The 10014-nt window shown below is 47.9% G+C and overlaps 1 pseudogene; it reads right to left on the bottom strand.

Moving 5' to 3' along the window:
• Positions 1-9411: 9411 nt before the first annotated feature.
• On the bottom strand, positions 9412-9552 carry LOC147035508 (signal recognition particle RNA; annotated as a pseudogene).
• Positions 9553-10014: the final 462 nt, after the last annotated feature.

Genomic DNA, 10014 nt, shown 5'->3' with positions numbered 1-10014 from the left:
CCCAGAGTTCAGCGATCTATAACCAAAGTGGGTCCAGCGGCCCACAACGACAGCGAGGGGATGGATGGTGCAGAGGGGTACATCTCCTAATCTACCCTAACCATTTAACTGTTAAACTACCCCGGGGCTTTCAACAAGCGCCTCTCGCTTAAACTATTGGTTCTAACAACCCAGATTCCCGTCGCCTGTGTTGGTGTCCTCACAATTTCGGGCCTCGCCCCCCAATTTTCTCTCCGTGCCCTCACACGGTCTCCTGGCTGGGACACGTGGCTCCCTTTGGCAGGCACGACCCTCTGCCGATTCTCCCGCTATGGCACCCCCGGGCACTACACTGCCTCCGAGCCTACCAGCTCCCTAACACCGGGGAGTGCCCCCCATGGCACCTCCCCTGAAACGCACACGTGGCAGGCTGGCTTCCCGGGCCCCTTTCCGAGGGTCACCCATGCCCACAACACTGCCCACGCGGCTAATGGCGCCCCGGGCCCCCGCACCAAGCAGGCGCACCCGTGCCTACTACTCTATCCCGGCCCCCCATGGGCCCTTGGCCTACCACGGCCGACTAGCCTGGTGCCCGGGGTACCCACTCAGCGATACTCACCTTTCGCAGCCACGCTCCCAAGCCCGTCAACAGGGCTCCTGCACCCCTCCAAATGGGTCTCGAGCCTACTTTCCCACCAACAACAAAACGACCTCCATTTTTCAATTTGACTAACCCAACTAACTCACTTTATACTGACCCCGGGGTCCCTTGGGCGGGAGTCACTCCTCCCCCCAATCACTCATCGCACCATGCATTCCCCATTCACTCCACTCACACAGACCCGCTGGCCTCACTCACTCAACAAGTACTCACCTCACAACTCACCAACACACACACACCGCTGAACTCTGCCATCCTCCTAACTACCTCCCCTAACTAACTCGTGCTCCCACGTCGTCCCTTAAACTATAGCACGTTCCTTTTAACACTACGTAGCTAAGCTACGTCCCCGCTACACATCCACAAGTCTGTCCATGTCCTCAAATAATCCCATTTTATTTCCCAACCTAAATCTCGCTACAATCCCTCTAACTAATCCATTCCACGGACTCCATGAGGACTTACCCCTGCCCCATGAAGTCTGTCTAACTAAGCTAACCCTTCCCCCTAACTAGTTTTCATCCTGTGCCCAGGTCAAGGGGGTCTTCCACCCCTTGCCCAGGAATCCTGTGCACCCGAAAGTGAAGCTTGCTCTTTTTTTTTTTTTCATGCGCAGCACCAGCGCGGCAACTCGCGCACTTTGCACCTGGCCGTGACGTCATGCAGCTGCACGTGTTCCTCGTCCCTCCTTGGACGGTACCATCCGGCAGAGATACCCCTCCTGCCGGATTCCAACCCCACGTGCAGCCATGGCGTCACCGTGCGCATAAAAAAAAACACAAGCCCCACGTCTCGAGGGGTTCCCCACGCGAACACGTGTGCTTTGCCCGTTGGAGCTTAACACACACGATCGCGTGGAGAACCCGTCCGGTCCAAATCCATTTACCTGCCTAAACTTTGTCCGTCCGCGGGATCGGCAAATCCACCGCTGGCGTTTCCGGACCGGGACTTCACTCTCGCAAGCGAGCACGTGGCGGTCTCGTGCGTTGCACAGCACGGACCGCGTGCTCACTGCTGGGTGAACCCGGCACGGTCCGCGAAACAACTACAGCCGCTACTCGGCTTTCTTGACTCGCATGTCGCCGTCGTCGTCTCCATTCCACACACGCACTCCTGCGTGTTACGACGCACACACTCCACTCCATCACATTCACACCGGGAGACGCGGCTGCGTGCTCCCGCATGCCAACAGACATCTCCCTTACATACCGCTCTCTCACACACACGGTCTCCCTTGCATACGGCCGTTCACTCACGCATGCCATTACCTCCCTCGCACACGTGGCTCCACGCACTCGCGGCCTTCCACTCACTCGTGCCTCACTACTCACACAAACCATACTACTCACACACGCGGGGGCACTCATCCGCGGTGCCTCATCCACACACCGTCCCTCACTCATACACGCGGGGGCACTCAACCGCGGTGCCTCATCCACACACCGTCCCTCACTCATACACGCGAGGGCACTCACCCGTGGTGCCTCATTCACACACACGGCGACACTCACACACGGTGCCTCATCCACACACGGCGTGCTGGGAAGCACGTACTCCGGCACCATCGCCACCACACCACTCACACACGGGGTCGCTTCCACACACGGGGACGCACTCACGCCTTGCACCACACACACAGGGGGACAACCACACTGGGGATTTGTGTCCCCACAAGGGTCTCCGGGGCCTCTATACCCCCCAAGCTTTCCGTGCACCCGTCCACAGCACTCCTCCTCTCAACCTCGCAAAGCACGACCGAACTCACCTGGTCGTGACTCGCCTCAAGGGGGCATACTCCCTCCCCTCGTTCCTGGAGGAGGCTATCCCGCTGCTCGCACCGGGTCCCTGCACGGTCCGCCAGCTCAACCCCATGATCCTCCACTACCTCCGTGTGTGTGTGTGTGCGTCACTTACCCCGTCTTCATCGTGCAGTCTCTCCTCTATTTTGTCTGTCTTCCGTGTCTCTATACATTTTCTCTCCTGGTTCCTTTTTTTCTGTCTCTTCCTGGTTCCTTTTCCTTTCCCATCTGAGTCGTTCTTTCTCTCTGAGCCCCATTAGCTGTTCGTTCTCCCTCCGTTTTAGTTGTTCAATTTCACACTCATAGAGTTGTTGTTTTCTCTCCCACTGTTCCTCCTGCTCTTTGTTTTCCAATCTCATCGTTTCTTTCAATTGGCTCATTTCCTTCCTGTGTTTCATTCGCTGTTCTCTCACGACTCTTCCTCGTTTACTCTCCTGTCCTTCCTTCTCCAATTTCATGGTTTGCTTCATTTGGTTAATCTCCTTTTTGTGTTTCATTTGCTGCTGCCTCATTACTCTTCCTCGTTTCCTCTCCTGTCCTTCCTTCTCCAGTTTCATGGTTTTCTTCATTTGGTTAATCTCCTGTTTGTGTTTCATTCACTGTTCTTTGTCTATCTCGTACTCCAGCCTCAGCTTTTCTTTCAATTGGTCAACCTCAGATTCATGTTCTTTTTGTTTTCTATTCCATTGTTCCTCTCGTTCTTCCCTCTCCAATCTCGTTGTGTCCTTCAATCTCCTGATTTCTCCTTCCTGCTTCATTCCTTGCTCCTTTACTTTCTCCTCGTATTCAAACCTATTTTTTCCTTTTGTCGTTCAGTTTCAAATTCATACTCTTTCAGTTTTCTATTCCACTGTCTTTCTTGTTCCTCCTTCTGCAATCTCGTCATTTCTTTCAACTGACTGATTTCTTTCTCCTGTCTCATTCGTTCTTCCCTCATTACTCTTTCTTGTTCCTCATTCTTTAGTCTGGCCTTCGCTTCCTGCTGTTCGATCTGTACAGTGTGGTTTCTTAAAGTTTCATTTTCCGTTCTCTTCCTTTCCTCTTTTAACACTCTCAGTTCGTTTTGTAGTTCCCTCTCTTTGTTTTGGTGTTTCTGTAACTCAGAAACTTTCTTTTCCAATTCCTTTCTCATCTCCGCACACTCAGACTTTGCTTTGGCTTCTAACTGTTCTTCCGGCTTGCGCTTGTGGTTTTCTACCCGTCTTCCCAGTTCCTCTGTCTCCGTTTTTCCCTCCAGTCCCAGCTTATCAACTCTCTTCGTCATGTCTTGAAGTCTTTTCTCACACTCCACCGTTTCGACCTTCAATCCCTCCTCTGTCTCCTCCTGGCTTTCTTTTAATTGGTTTTTCGCTTCGAGTGCGTTTCCATCCATTTTTTTATTTTCCATTTGTTGCGTATTTCTCTTCATTTCGTTATTCCCTTCTTTCATTCCGTCAATTATGCTCTGCACAAGTTCCATAACGTGCTGTATTGTCACCTGCCCTGGCCACTCCCACTGACTACATTTAGTGGTGGAGTTATAATAAAAAAACCGACCAGATGAACGGCATCGATGCCTTTCCCAACCTTCTGGTACGGGTTTCTCTTGCACGGTGATCTCGTCCTGAGCCATGGATTCTACATTACTATTACACATACCTAATCCACCCGGCACCCGCTCGCCTTGAGACGCCATCTTGCTTCTCGTGAAGGGTTAATTTAGCTCGCTCGTAATTTGGAGGGAATCGGGGGTCGCTTCTCTCACCCCTGGACCGATTCCCGTGAATTTAGCCAGAGACAGGAGAGCCCGTTTTCCTGTTCTCCGATACCAGTGCCGCGAGGAGGGCGATGCATTTGTATCGCACGACCTGACACCAGTGTTGCGGATTCGCGCCCGTCGGCGTGCTGACGGCCACGTAACTCGAATCGCGGCACGTCGCCCACTGGACGGACAATCCAGTCGTGACCCTCTCGGACTAACGCCGGGAACCAGTCACGGGTGGACCTTTCGGTCTCACCGCGATCGAGCCAATCAGCCCCCGCGTGGGATAGGGTTGCTCGCCAAATTCGACCTACCTAAGTACCCACGCGGAGGGTAGACCGGGCGATTGCACCTCGCCGCAGGTCGACTTCGGACACGGGCCACTTAAGCGACCCGTTCCGTACTATCGAGATAACCGAGCGGTGTTATCGTCGACCTCGACGGTTCGATTAATTATCGGGCGTATTCAGCCCACTACCAACCCTTTACGTGAAGCAAGATGAGGATTCAATGAAGGAAATGACGAAGCGAAGCGGGAAACAGTTCAACACAAAGCACATTTATTCGCAATGAACGGAAAGCACACATATTCAATTCCACCAAAAGCACACAGAAAAGAAAAACACAATGCAATTTACACACAAAAAGCAAATGAGACAATGCAGATCTACTACCGATTACGCGAGCACACGGCAACACTTATACAATTTTACTTCACAGACGGCGCCGACAACACATATCCAAAACCAAGGAAAAGAACACCCTCAAAGATGAGGCGGGCCTGAGGCCGAGACCGGGTCGGGCCTACCCGTCTGGTGATGAGACGCGGAGCGGCGATGGTGCCTCAACTCCGCGGGCCTCGCGGGCAGTGTCTGGTAGGGGGTGGGAAAGGGGCCCCCTTGGTCGCACTATCTCAGCGCGGGGGGAAACAGGAGGGGATTGCTGATGCTCGGGGTATAGAGGATTCCTATTCTGCCTCGAGTCCCGCGACGAGCGTCTCCACCTCGGCCAGGTCGCGCTGTCGGCCTCCCTGGGGTGCAGCTCCCTGCACGACGCGAGCACCCCCTCGTCTGTCCTCGCCGCCTCTCCACAGCTCCGTCCCCTCCGCTCCGACTCCAACGCACACGACGACCAGCTCCTTCTTGCCAACTCCACCGCCCGCGAAGTCTTAACTCTCTGTTCTCTTCTCTTTCTCTCCTACTCTACTCACTGGACTGACGAACACGGTCGCTTATATCAGCCCCGTGGCTTCGCCCTCTCATCTTTGACCCCCTCCCTTCGACCTTTCACCTCGCTCCCCATTGGCCCGAGAAAAAGTGGGCGTGAATGCTTTTTGATCCATAAATTTGCATATATCGATCGCCCTCCAACGCCCTGGGGGCGGGGCCAATTCGCCCCTCGCTCACCGATTGGACGGCAAAAAGTGGGCGTGTGTCGTTTTTGATCCGTTTTTGAAGCACAAAATCCGTGATTTTGTACACGCTGTTCGGCGCGCGCCCTGCACGAGTCCAACACCGGTACCCACAAGTGGCGCAAGAACGGTGGCGATGCGACGGTTGCGAGGTGTGACGTGAAGGTCGTGGTGGTTGTGGTGAAGCGGCGTTGTGGTTGGTGGTTGATGTTGTGACTGGTGGTGGTAACAATGGCGGTTGGTCCAAAATAAAGATAGCAAAAGAAAAACGGCTATCCTGAAGAGTCGCAGCACGCATAAATGACATGTATTCCCACTAGACAACGGGTTTGGGCCTAACTACACATGTACTTACCGAGATACCTCACCTAAGGGACCTGAATGGTGGTTTGCGAATTTGGTAACCACAACAATATATATATATATATATATATATATATATATATATATATATATATATATATATATATATATATATATATATATATATATATATATATATATATATGTATATATATATATATATCGGGCGTATAAAAATGACCACCTGACGCTTGACTTTGGATGGCAGCAAAACATTGGGAGAGTCCGGTGCCTCTATCTGCCAGCCTCAGGTCAAAAAACAAAACATGAGGCGATGCCAGGCCAACAGGGCTTGATCCTTAAGAATGTCACGGAAGAGTTTGCTGAGGGTATCGGCAACAGGGATACGAACACCTTTAAGTCCTTTTCGGCGTATGCTGAAATTGTCACGACACCTCGACAAGTCGGTGGAAATGTCCGTGGGTTGGGCAGGTGTGGCCGGGTAGGGGGGGGGGAGGTCGGTATGATCCCGTGGCAAGCAGGGCATGACCAATTGGTTGAAAACACCACTACCTAATGCGCAGAAAATTTAACACAAGAGTGGTGGTTGGGAGAGTTGCGTAACCGATACTGGATGGAATGCTTCCTCAGATTGACCAGCTTGGAGACCCAGAGGTCATGGGCATCGTAGTGTGTGGGCACGTGTTGTTATGTCTGGCTTCTTTCTTGGGACTATGGTGCAGTAATTGGTCTTTATTTTGATTGCATTTGGGACATTGGGTGCATTGTCCAAAGTAATTATGCTGGGAACTAAGGGGTTAGTTGATGCAGCATCATTGCCAAAGGAAATAGCAATGCCACTCACCCTCCACCGGATCTAAAGCCACTCAAAACTATCACCAGCCGCTCTGCGGTTAGTACGATTAGTGCGATTTCTTGTTGATCCAAGCGAGTGTCAGCAATGAATCACACAAACACACACACACACACAAACACGCTTGGTGGAATTTGGCTTGGTGGATTACTGGCATGGTGAATTTTGCAAGTGTCATGCGAAGTATGACATGCATCCTGTTTGTTTGCCTGTCAACCGCCTGCAGGTCACAATTTTAAACCGATCTTTAAAAAAAACTTCACCAACTGGTAGAGTTCGTCAAAAGCAAGAAGTCCATTGCTTTTGAGCTCAAGAGGTCAATGTAGAACAAAGGTCAACAACTTTATCAAATTTCTAAATTTCTCAAATTTCATGTGATTGACTTGAAATTTGAAGAGGATTTGCATATCATGTAATTGAATTTAACCACCAATTCTTTTTGAGGTCTCAAGGTCAAAAATGTCTTACAAAACTTCTAAAAGAAGCGAGAAATACTTGGAAAAGGGGTGTGCCTGTGCACGACGCCAGAATTGGAGAATTTTCTCAGCTCGCTGACAGGGCTGAAATCGAAAAGCTGCCGACACTGACAATGTGAGCCGATGCAAAGCCTGAACTGTGGATGGGCACATTCGATGCAAACCTCCAACTATCGCTGCCAGTGAATGAACTTTGAACCTTGCGGTCGTGCCTCTTTTGACCGTGGCAGGCTTAATCCATTAAATGGACGTCTGCAATCATTACCAACAAAGTCATGGCTCCTAACTCTTCGACAAAAGACATCTTCATGATGTACTAACTCGACACCTCACATCCACTGATATTACTCGTACTTCCCATATTTCCGTGAGTCCGATTTGCATTCAGGAACACAACAATTATGGTTAACCACCCTGAAATTGCCGCTCTCATTTAAAGGCTGAAAATTATGTTTAAGAGACTACCTGATTCACTGATTTTGCCCTAGCAACGGCATGTTAAAAGTGCTCCAGCTAGCAGAAGCAAGTAACTGAAAACGCGCACACAACGCATGCGTGAAAGGCCTCATTAGCATTCATACATCAATTTTGAAGTCCCATATTTGTGACCTGTCTATGAACCAATCCTGGACAGGTCACGAGAGCAGTGGTGTCCCATCCAGGATTGGTTCATAACCACAGAAATGTTTACAACTTGTGTGCACCTGAGTGATCTGTCAAGAGTATGGTCCTCCACCATCACTACCAACAGTCAATCATTCCTCAAATGTTCAACACAAAAAGTTAAATGGGTATAAAAACAAATAAAAGTTATCTCATCAGTAACACAAAAAATTGCTAAATATGGGTAAAAGTACAGCCTCGTTCGTGATCATTGAATCAATGGTACACTAAATGGCCCAAAGTGTGCAATGCACCAGTGAACACAAGTGGTGCCTTTTGCTTATTCAAATGTTCCTTTATAAATACATATAAGAGGATATTGGCAATGATCTTAGCTTTTTTTATTTGCTTGTGCAGGAAGCTCTTTCCATGTTGCCAGCAGCTCTTTTGATGTAGGAAACTCTTTTCGATGAGGCAGAAAAAGGATGATAAAAGTGGAGATCATCATCACTGCAACAAAAATCTTCAGGAGTTTCAAGGTACAGTTTATATCATCTAGGAGTTTTATTCCTGTGAAAGAAGAGAAATATCAATCATCTTAAACGAATTACAGTAAAATGATGCTCAACTGATTAATTATTATTTCACTGATTGTCTCAATAAATGCAATAAAATGCTTTTATACTTTGATTTGCGTTTCAGGAAATACTCAAATCTTGCTGAAGGAGTTTACGAAATATTTAATGTTTTCCTCCTGCTCAATGTCAATATCGCAAAACCCAAAGATTGTTAATCAATCAATATCACCTCGCCAAACATTACAGAGCAACAATATCAGTGTTGGAAAGTCTTCACAGCTATGCCTAGATGCTGGAACATTATTAATGGCTTTAATGCAGTCCATTGATCCAATGTTGGCAAAGTGTGATTCTGTAATTACCTTCACCAGAGGAGAGAGTATTGCATTTGGGTTCGTTACATTGGTTGTTCTGTTCCGTTGTTCTTTCTGTCTGTATGTCAATCGCCGACAGGTCACAATTTTAAACCGATCTTCATGAAACTTCATGAAATAGTAGAGTTAGTCAAAAGCATGAAGTCTATCAATTTTGAGGTTAAAAAGATAAAGATCAGCATCGGCCAAAAGGTCAACAGAGGCCATATTGCTAAAGTTGTGGATTTTCATCCGATTGACTTGAAATTTGAAGATTATCTATATTTCAGGTCATTGAATTCAACCACCAATTATTTTTGAAGTCAACATCGACCAACAAGTCAACATAGGCGAAAGTTCAATACCTCGTGTGTAATATATATATATATATATATATATATATATATATATATATATATATATATATATATATATATATATATATATATATATATATATATATATATATATATATATATATACATATACATATCAGTATATTCTTCTTTCGGCTGCTCCCATTAGGGGTTACCACAGCGGATCATCCGTTATGATCCGCATACTGATTTGGCACAGGTTTTATGCCGGATGCCCTTCCTGACGCAACCCTGGTCACCTCTTACGACACAGGGATAAGGATTGGGTTTCGCCATGATTCCGGGCTGCCCTACACCCTCTCATAGCGTGGCCCAGCGCAGGGCTCCCGTCCTCAAGCGATCCTCCAAACCAAGCCTCCGAGTAGCCGGATTACAGGCGCACGCCACTACGCCCGGTTTTATATATATATATATATATATATATATATATATATATATATATATATATATATATATATATATATATATATATATATATATATATATATATATATATGCGCACACACACACATAGTCATGTGCCATTTAACGACGGGGTTATGTTCTGAGAAACGCGTCGTTGTGCGAACATCATTTTTTTTTTCGTTTTCGAACATCGTACTTACACAAACCGAGACACCTAGGCTATATGGTGTAGCCTATTGCTCCTTGGATACAAACCTGTACAGCGTGTTACTGTACTGAATCCTGTGGGCAATTGTAACACACATCCAAGAGAGACGAAAGACACATTAGATTTACCTTTGTGCTGTTCATGAGGGCCATCGGTGTTATTAGCAGCAGCTTACAATCTCCTCTCGCATCGATTATAGAAAGGTGAATAATTAGCGTTTGGATTTTATAAATACGTAATCATCAC

The sequence above is a fragment of the Eptatretus burgeri genome, chromosome 1 (assembly GCF_056783735.1).
Source record: "Eptatretus burgeri isolate ZD-2024b chromosome 1, Ebu_testis_v1, whole genome shotgun sequence".
Classification (NCBI taxonomy): Eukaryota; Metazoa; Chordata; class Myxini; order Myxiniformes; family Myxinidae; genus Eptatretus; species Eptatretus burgeri.
This window is presented reverse-complemented; position numbering and strand designations above follow the sequence as displayed.